Below are 10016 nucleotides of genomic sequence, written 5' to 3'. Positions count from 1 at the left end.
TAGGAATTTACACTTGAAGGGGTTTTCCCTCACTAGGGTCTCCCCTCTATGTCACAGATCGTATACCAGCGCATCCTTGCATTACATAGATAGCAGGGGAAATGTGCGGCTGGACGCAGCTTCCCCCGGCAATACCAACTCATTACCGTGTAAAGGGTCAGCACTCAAAATTGCAGGTGAACGTATGAACGTATAATTTATTATTCCACGTCACCCAACATCACTGTGTTACATCGATTGTAGCATAGTTAGCAGTGTTCGTGGCAACGTTTCGGGCAAAGGCCCTTCCTCAGGCTGTGTAACTGCAGCTACAATGTCCTTCTGTCACAGTGGTGAACTATGCTACAATTCATGTACCACAGTGTTGTTTGACATGTCATAATAAAGTATACATATAGAATTCAACCTAAAATCTGGAGTGCTGTGCCTTCCTTTGCATCTTTGTATACATTTATGATAAATTGGATGTTAACCACCTGGGTTCTGGCACCCAATATAACTAATTGATCTAATAGGAGATCCCGCCTGAATTGCTTCTAGATGATTACCAGGGGTTGAGAGAAGCCGGACCTCTGATCAGCTGACCATTATGCCGCCCCCCACAAGACAACCCCATTAAGTAAGAAAGGAGTTCAACTATCCACCTCAAATCATTAGGATATTTTCACACTGAGTTTTTTGCAGGCAGAAAAATCAGCCTCAAAATTCCTTCAGGAATTAAAGGGAGGTGATTTCGGATGTTTTTGGCGCAGTATTTAACGCGGTTTCTGTGGCAAAAACCACGCCAAAAAACTCTGTGTGAACTAGCCCTTAATATGCATGAGCTTGACCATCTGAGCAACAGGATAAAGGGGTTGTCAACTTTGGACAATCCCTTTTTGTCAGAAAGGTCCCCTGGCAATAAACTGATCGCAGGGTGGCCGATGCTATCTCCCCCAATCAGGTGTAATCCGGAGGGAAATCCGACAAGTGTTCAATAGCCTCGTAGCTCCACTACAGGGGAAATAAAGCATTACACAGTTTTTAGTGAAACCAATGAAGTGTTCATGTAATGCACGGACATGACAAGTCCTCCAGAGTTAGAGACACTTTTTGTAGCTACTCTCCACTAATCCTTATAGACGAGGGTCCTGGACGTGGTACTCTCCTCTACTAACCTAATAGATAATTGAAACATGGATTTTCTACATGAGACAAGAGGACTTCATCATCGATCCATGAAAGTAACAGGTACCCCTAAATTAAAAGTTCAAAAGACAATCCCAACAATATACCTGGATGTGGAAATGAATTACAGTAGCATTATAGAAAGGTAAAACTACAGGGACATATGAATTCCCATCCATAAAGGGAAATCTTGAGATGTAGGATGAATGGTTTATCATTTCTCCTGGGTGAAATCTATCAAAGTAAAAGTGCACAGTCCAAAGGGAATGGTGCATTCAATGGATTATTAATCAAAGTGGTTATCACGTCAGGATAGTGTCTTTCCACAGCCGTCTTCCTCTACGTAAAATACTGTTCACCTTATGGCATCGCATTATTAGCAGTTACTACTCCTCACATGCCTGATATGCTGCCATGGGTAGAGGTAGCAATGGGTGCTTCCACCATAAGGACACACTAAATATATCTGCATGAGACGTCCAGCATGGGCACAGCATCAGATCTGCATGTACCGCAGATATATAGTAGAAATCAAGTGACACCTACCTGACTGCAGAGTCTGGGGATGAATGAAGCATTGCAGGGGATGTTCTTCAGGCCAGGACAGCAAATAGCAACTCACACGATGACCCCAGAAGAAGCAGAGCCCTGTCCTCCCCCTTAACACCCTCAGCCACATTACACTGCAAAGCAACAAGCAGAGAACAGCATGAGAGGGACCGAGATGGGGTGGGACAGAAAAAGGCTCAGTGCGGTCTGATTGGGTCATGTGGGGGGAGACGATGATAGAGAATACGTGCATGAGCAATATGATGGTGTATGTATAGCAGAAAGGATTAGAGTAGGCAAGAAGCTGGATGACTTTGTGAATGTAAAAGTGTGTGCCAGTCTATATGTAAGGCAGGGAGGATATGTGCGGGTAAGGCGCTGGCAGAAATGTGGCAAGTTACCAATAGTTTGCCAGTTTTGCAACGTTTAATTTCATTTTTTGTTATATGTTTAATTTCCCAACATACATATATTAAAGAAAAAAACAAAAAAAAACAACATCGAACATTTACAGAGCTGTTAAATACTACAGGATGTTCTCTCTGCAATGTGTTGTGGTTTATATTTGCAAATACAATTCTGAAAGTCAATCCGCGAATATTCTTTCATGTTGAGAATAATTGCGACATATTTGTCGCGAACACGACTCCCGGCACACGTGACTTGGATGCTACTGTAAAGGGGAACTCTGCGTATCCACTCTCACACACACCTATCGCAACAGGCTAACAATGAGTTAAGCGCACCCCACAACCAGGTCACACATCCACACAAAACGCTGCCACCACCTGCCGTATTAGGCCGACAAGAGCCTCCTGGTAACGCTCACGTTCACGCAAGCCCACGCTGAATCGAAATAGCATTCAACAGGTTACGCTTTTCCTCTTCGAGGTGGTAGGTAGGTTTAGAGCAGCAAGGAACAAATTTTAAGGTTTATTATACGAAAGTACAGTGCTTACAAAAAAGGTTACAAAAATTATATATATAAAATGACATACATATAAGCAAAACAGTTACAAAATATAAGGGAATAAAGCAAAGAATAACAGACCTCTTACGTATTTGATAGGTTAGAGATCCCGCTGAGGAGAACACCTTGAAGGTGGACAGAACTGCAATGTGGTCGCATCTTCTGTGGTCTGACACGGTGTATTTCTTAGTATGCCACTATAAAGGGTCCAAACAAGACCCCTCACCCTTCCTCCTGGTCAGGTGGGAGGAGGATGGCTAATTACATGCAAAACAGGGAAAGTTGCCAGACACAAGTCTAATCGGTCATAACTCCTTATATGAATCTCGTAGCGAGATACTATGTCCGACAAGTTCTCGGGCATATATTTACCAACCTTGGCATGCCAAACATGACTATGAAATATGAGTACCTATATAGAACCAGACCTAACGATAAACGTTATAGTAAACGTCCACACATATCAAGGAAAAACAGACAATAAATACCTATAACTGTATGTGAAGACAAATCAAATCTCCCAAAAGGGAAAAATAATGACACCAAGTACAGTAAGTAACTTGCAAAAAATATAAATACTTTATTACAATATACATAAGAACATGTTGGCCATCAGGACCAAAAAACCACAGACAATTAAAATATACAATGTGGAGAACATGAGGCTACTCAGAATGGCCTATATTCAACATTCAATAATACCAGACAGGGTCACTACGACAGTCATGCTATAAATGTACAGTACAAGGATAACAGAAACCGCAAAATGTGTCTCCAGAAAGCATGCTGAAACAGAGCAATGTAATACAGACCCTGTAAAAAATAGTATACACGGGAGACTGGTAGCTAACACTGAAATCTCAGTGTAAATAAAGTGGTATAGAGACCAGGGTATCACCAAAAATCAGAGTAGGTCCCAGAAGCCATACCAACCCGTGTATTGCATATCAAGCCAAAAATGAGCTCCACAGCAAGAGCCCCGACGCACGTTTCGCGGTAGCTTTTTCAAGGGGTACCCCTTGCTGTGGAGCGCATTTTTGGCTTGATATGCAATACACGGGTTGGTATGGCTTCTGGGACCTACTCTGATTTTTGGTGATACCCTGGTCTCTATACCACTTTATTTACACTGAGATTTCAGTGTTAGCTACAAGTCTCCCGTGTATACTATTTTTTACAGGGTCTGTATTACATTGCTCTGTTTCAGCATGCTTTTTGGAGACACATTTTGTGGTGTAGGTTATCCTTGTACTGTACATTTATAGCATGACTGTCATAGTGACCCTGTTCGATATTATTGAATGTTGAATATAGGCCATTCTGAGTAGCCTCATGTTCTCCACATTGTATATTTTAATTGTCTGTGGTTTTTAGGTCCTGATGGCCAACATGTTCTTATGTATATTGTAATAAAGAATTTATATTTTTTGCAAGTTACTTACTGTACTTGGTATCATTATTTTTCCCTTTTGGGAGATTTGATTTGTCTTCACATACAGTTATAGGTATTTAATGACTATGAAATATGAATCATTTTAACCAGCATTCAGTTCTGGGATTTCTCATGGCCAAGAATCCCTGCGCTTGAGACCCAAGGAGCATCTGAGTTCCTGGATCATATGTACCTAGCTGGGTTATATACAAGATGAATTATGGGAGGGGGAATTTGAAGGATTATATTTCTTTTGTCCCATACAGCCATTTCTGCAGACATGTGGGTACTGGAGCCTGGCTGTCCGTCTTCCAAAGCATTAACTTTATTAGCACCCAGGTGTGATGGGAGCCCCACAGAGACAGATTTGGTCCTTGTGTTGACATGCAAACTAATTTGATTATGTCTCTGGAAAAGGACATCCTGATTATCCCATACAGTCAGGGAGATTTACCTCATGCATGGGTCTTAAAACATAACTCATAACACCTCTCCCTTTTATAGATGGCATGGGAGATTGATTCACAACCTGAAAATTAAGAATATTATACCCCCCAAAGTCTGGTTTATCACAATATTTATTAAAAAATGTGCAAAGAAAACACGTAGAAACCAATTACCTTCTTAGGCCTCGTTCACATCTGCATTGCGGTCCCGTTCTGACGTTCCTTCGGAGCTTTCCGTCAGAATGGGACCATGAACAGACACAAACTGACACAGACGGTTTCCGTTTCCATCACCATTCATTTCAATTGACTTCCGGCAAAACGACGAAACCGGTGCACAACAGAGACAAACGGAAACCATGGGCACCGGATCCGTCACCTTTGAAATCAATGGTGATAGAAACCGAAACCTCTGGTTTCCGTCTGTGTCAGTTTGTGTCTGTTCAGGGTCCCGTTCTGACGGAAAGCTCTGACGGAACGAGGCCTTAGTGTTATCTATTGTTTTAGTACAGGTATGAAAATTTAAACCAGGTTCTGATTGGTAACTAGTTTGCACTCAGGGGCGTAGCTAAAGGCTCATGCGCCCCAATGCAAAGATTCTTCTTGGCCCCCCTCCAAACTTCTCATGGCTGACGGCCCGCAGCTTTCAGCTACATTGCTGGGTCTCCTAAGTGACCCAACGATGCAGCACTAGCAGCCAAGGGCGTCACCTAGGTCTTAAAACGTCAGGGGAAATAGCCCCAATACATATACCCCCCAAAAAATGTGTGTGCATGTATGTATATGTGCATATAGGAGACAGCATATCTATAGCACCACGACCCTATAGCTATGGATGGGATTAGATAGAGTGGCTCAAAAGACAGCATCACACATGATAGTATTGGATACAGTGGCTCAGCAGACAGTATCACACATGATAGGATTAGATACAGTGGCTCAGCAGCCAGTATCACACATGATGGGATTAGATACAGTAGCCCAGCAGACAGTATCACACATGATAGGATTAGATAGAGTGTCTCAGCAGACAGTATGACACATGATGGGATTAGATACAGTAGCTCAGCAGACAGTATCACACATGATAGGATTAGATACAGTGGCTCAGCAGAAGAGTATCACACATGATAGGATTAGATATAGTGGCTTAGCAGACAGTAATATTTTAACCTATGTTTTTAAACTTTATTACTACCACCTTAGTAATGGCCGCTGTCTGATTGACAACGTCCATTACTAAGACGAGGCTTAATGCTAGACATGAAGAGGCTATCACTAATCCCCATTATTATCCCGGTACCCACCGCCACCTGGGGTACTGGGAAGAGCCGGGTACGATCCAGTACCCGAGCATCTGTAGTGGCGGTCAGGGACTGGCACGGCCGCAGGCTGGTATTATTAGGCCGGGAAAGGCCAAACACAGTGGCCCTTCCCAGCCTGGTAATGCTAGCCTGCTGTTGCTGTGTTGTATCTGGCTGGTGATACTGTTCTCTCCAATTATTATTATTTTTTTTTAAATGACGTGGGGTCCTTCCTATTTTTCATAACCAGCCAGATACAACACAGCAGCAGCAGGCTAGCATTACCAGGATGGGAAGGGCCAGTCTGCGGCTGCCTCCAGTGCCCGGTCGTCACTACAGATGGTTGGGTACTGGATCGTACCCAGCTCTTCCCGGCACCCCTGGTGGCAGTGGGTAGCGGGGTAATAACAGCGGTTAGTGTTAGCATCTGCACTGGCTAACACTAAGTAATGGACGCTGTCAATCAACCAGCAGCTATTAATAAGGCAGTAGTAATAAAGTTTAAAAAAAATACAAAGACATAGATAAAACAGGTTTATTGATATTAACCACTTTATTGATAATATAAAAAAACTGTCATCAATGTAGTCCTCGAATCCGACGTAGTCCAACAACCGAACCTTTAAAAAAACACAAACACAAAACAAAAACCATAGTACGGGCCTGTTCACATCACGGCTGCCCTTCCGTTGGAGTTTTCCGTTGGGTAACTCCTAAACAGAAAGGCAAACTGAAACCTCAGCTTCCGTTTCCCTCACCATTGATCTCCATGTTGAAGGAAACATTGCTAAAGTTTTCCGTTTGTCACCGTTGTGACAGGGTTCCGTTGTTTTGACAGAATCAATAGCACAGTCTACTGCGGTATTCATCCCGTCAAAACTACGGATTCCTTGCACAACGGAGACAAACTGAAACCATTGGCACCGGATTCGTAACAATTGAAATCAATGGTGATGGAAACAGAAAAATTTGGTTTCAGTTTGTGTCAGTCAGGGTTCCGTTCCGACGGAAAGCTCTGACGGAACGTCGGAACGGAGCCCTGATGCAGATGTGAATATAGCCTAACCTGGGAAGCAGGTCCTGCATAGATCTCTTCCATCAATCAATTAGATCACATGGGAACCACATTTTTGTCTAGCTGATGGTGGCAGGCCCCATGGCGTTAAGGAATATAATATCTGAGGTTTAAGTATTGAGTAGCAGTTTAAGGCTATGTTCACACGCTAAAGTAAAAATGGCTGTAAAATACACAGCTGTTTTCAAGGGAAAATAGCCTCTGATTTTCAGCTGTTTTTAAAGCATCAAATGTTTTTTGGATGCGTTTTTTGAAAAACGGCGCGTAAAGAAATGCCCCGTAAAAAGAAGTGCATGTCACTTCTTAAGCCGTTTTTGGAGCCATTTTTCATTGTATAGCCATTCAATAGAAAAACAGCTCCAAAAACAGCTCCAAAAACGGCTTAGGGTATGTGCACACACACTAATTACGTCCGTAATTGACGGACGTATTTCGGCCGCAAGTACCGGACCGAACACAGTGCAGGGAGCCGGGCTCCTAGCATCATACTTATGTACGATGCTAGGAGTCCCTGCCTCGCTGCAGGACAACTGTCCCGTACTGTAATCATGTTTTCATTACGGGACAGTTGTCCTGCAGAGAGGCAGGGACTCCTAGCATCGTACATAAGTATAATGCTAGGAGCCCGGCTCCCTGCACTGTGTTCGGTCCGGTACTTGCGGCCGAAATACGTCCGTCAATTACGGACGTAATTAGTGTGTGTGCACATACCCTTAAGAAGTGACATGCACTTCTTTTTACGGGGCATTTCTTTACGCGCCGTTTTTCAAACAGTTGTGTAAAAAGACGCCCCTTGTGAACGAAACGCTGTTTTTCCCATTGAAATCAATGGGCAGATGTTTGGAGGCGTTCAGCTTCTGTCTTTTGAGATGTTTTTCGGGGCATTTACTCCTGAAAATAAGCCGTGTGAACATACCTTACGGGATGTCTATTCACAATCTCTGTACTTTGTTACTCTGTCTGTGGTAGTTACAGCAGAGGAAGCGTAATCTTGCGAGATTACGCTGTAGATAACAGGTTACAACGAGTTTGTACACAGTTTTGATGCAGTTTTTGGCTCCGTTTTTTTTATGCCAAACACAAAAATGGACACAAAAGAAAGAAGAAGGATCAGTCTTTTCTTAATGCCTGTTCTTGATTTTGGATCCACTTCTGGCTTTGGCTAAAAAAAAAACTGGGCCAAAAACTGCAACAAAAAGTGCATCAAAAGTGCCTGCGTGATCCTGACCTAAGTGTTCCAGGGTGGGGGGTTGATGATGATTTCATGACAGCCACCCTAAGGTTTTTATAGCGTGACAACTAAAATTTTAACTGTTGCAATCCATAAGTATATATTGTTGCCATGAAAAATAAGCTCTATAAGCAGTCTATAAAGCCTCCTTTGTACATCACAAGTTGTATGCTGGCCCTAAGGCCAGGATCACACACAGTTTTGATTCAGTTTTCGGTTCAGTTTTTTGAGCCAAAACATAAGTGGACACATAAGGAAGTAGATGCACCAGTTTTTTCTTTATACCTTTTCTTCCTTTTGGATCCATTTCTGGCTTTGGGTAAAAAGCTGAGCCAAAAATTTCATGAAAACTGTGTGTGAAATTGTGGCCTTATCGATAGAGATTTTTGGGTGGGATCTGATGATAATCTATAATGCCTGTCATTAGTCCACCTACATCTTCCGTCAGAGAAAGGTGTTGGCAGTCACTTGTCTACCTGTCTGTCTGAGAGTACATGTTTATAGAGGAATTGGGCAGTGTCCTGACATGTATTAGAAATATATGGACAACTAGGGAAGAAGGACCTACGGAGATCTCTTCCAGTGATCACTAGATGTAGTACACTAGAATTTCAAAAAGTTGCAGGAATTTGCTTAAGCACAGAGGTTTTCCCCATGACAGAGAGGGATGACATATCGCCAGGATATAACATCACTTTCTGATCAGTGGGGGTCAGACTGCCGGGATTCCCACCAATCCTGAGAATGGATCCGGCAGCTGCTGGGCCATGGCCCTCAACCAGCGCCAAAACTCCTTCATTTAGGATCAATGGGGGTCCCAGCAGTTTGACCTCAACGGATCAGAAAGTGATGTGGTATCCTGGTTATATTATTAGAAAACTAATAGACCATATCGTTTTACAAGGAACAGAGGGTAGGGCGGCACTGCTGGAGTTGTACTCCCAGCTCGAGTGCTCAAATTCCAAGGGGTCGACTCCAATCCCATTGATTCAATATGCAATCAAAAGAAGATGAAGCGTCGCTCCAAAGTAATCCAAAAATGGTGTAGGCTTCATTCTCCCATGGTACATAAGAATGCAGTGTTTTGACCACACAATGAAGCCATTCTCACGGTTGGGAACAACTCCATTGTGGGGTTGAAACGTTGCATTCTCATGTACCATGGGTGAATAAAGCCTACACCATTTTTGGATTTCTCTGGAGTGCTGCTTCATCTTTTGTTTGCATAGTTTTCCTTCCCTGTTTCCCATCCCTTGGTTGAACTTGATGGACATAAGTCTTTTTTTCAACCGTAGTATGTAACAAGGGGTGCCAGCACTTTTGCAGAAGACTGTATATATACAGGCATATCTCCTTTAGTGCAATGACTTACCATAATTGTGCCTGCACCCTCCCTCGCTTCAGTCATGCACGGCTGCTTCTTCAGTCTTATTGATTCCTTCTAGATGCAGAGTTAAGCCGAATTCAGACGAACGTAGATTACGTCCGTGTGACTGCTGTTAAAACAACGGCCGTCACACGAACGCATGTATTTCAATGGGGCCGTTCACACGGCCGTTGTTTCAATGGACCGTGTGAAGGGTAAGTTGAAAAAAAGAACGTCCTATTTTCTTTCGTTTTCACAGATCCCACCATAGACTCAAGCTTATGGGGATCCATGAAAACGTTACATTTTTCACGTCCGAGTTTCCCCACGTTCGTGTGAATCTGGCCTAAATGTGGACAGTAATATTCAGCATTAGCTGTGTAATTCACTATGTAATGTCTTGTCACAGTCATAAAATGTCTCTTGCGCGTCATATGGAAACAACAGCTGCCAGATCTGCCTTGTGCTTGGCCTTT

This window comes from Rhinoderma darwinii, chromosome 1 (genome assembly GCF_050947455.1).
Source record: "Rhinoderma darwinii isolate aRhiDar2 chromosome 1, aRhiDar2.hap1, whole genome shotgun sequence".
In the NCBI taxonomy this organism is placed as follows: domain Eukaryota; kingdom Metazoa; phylum Chordata; class Amphibia; order Anura; family Rhinodermatidae; genus Rhinoderma; species Rhinoderma darwinii.
The sequence above is the reverse complement of the archived record's forward strand: the minus strand, read 5'-3'. Positions refer to the sequence as shown.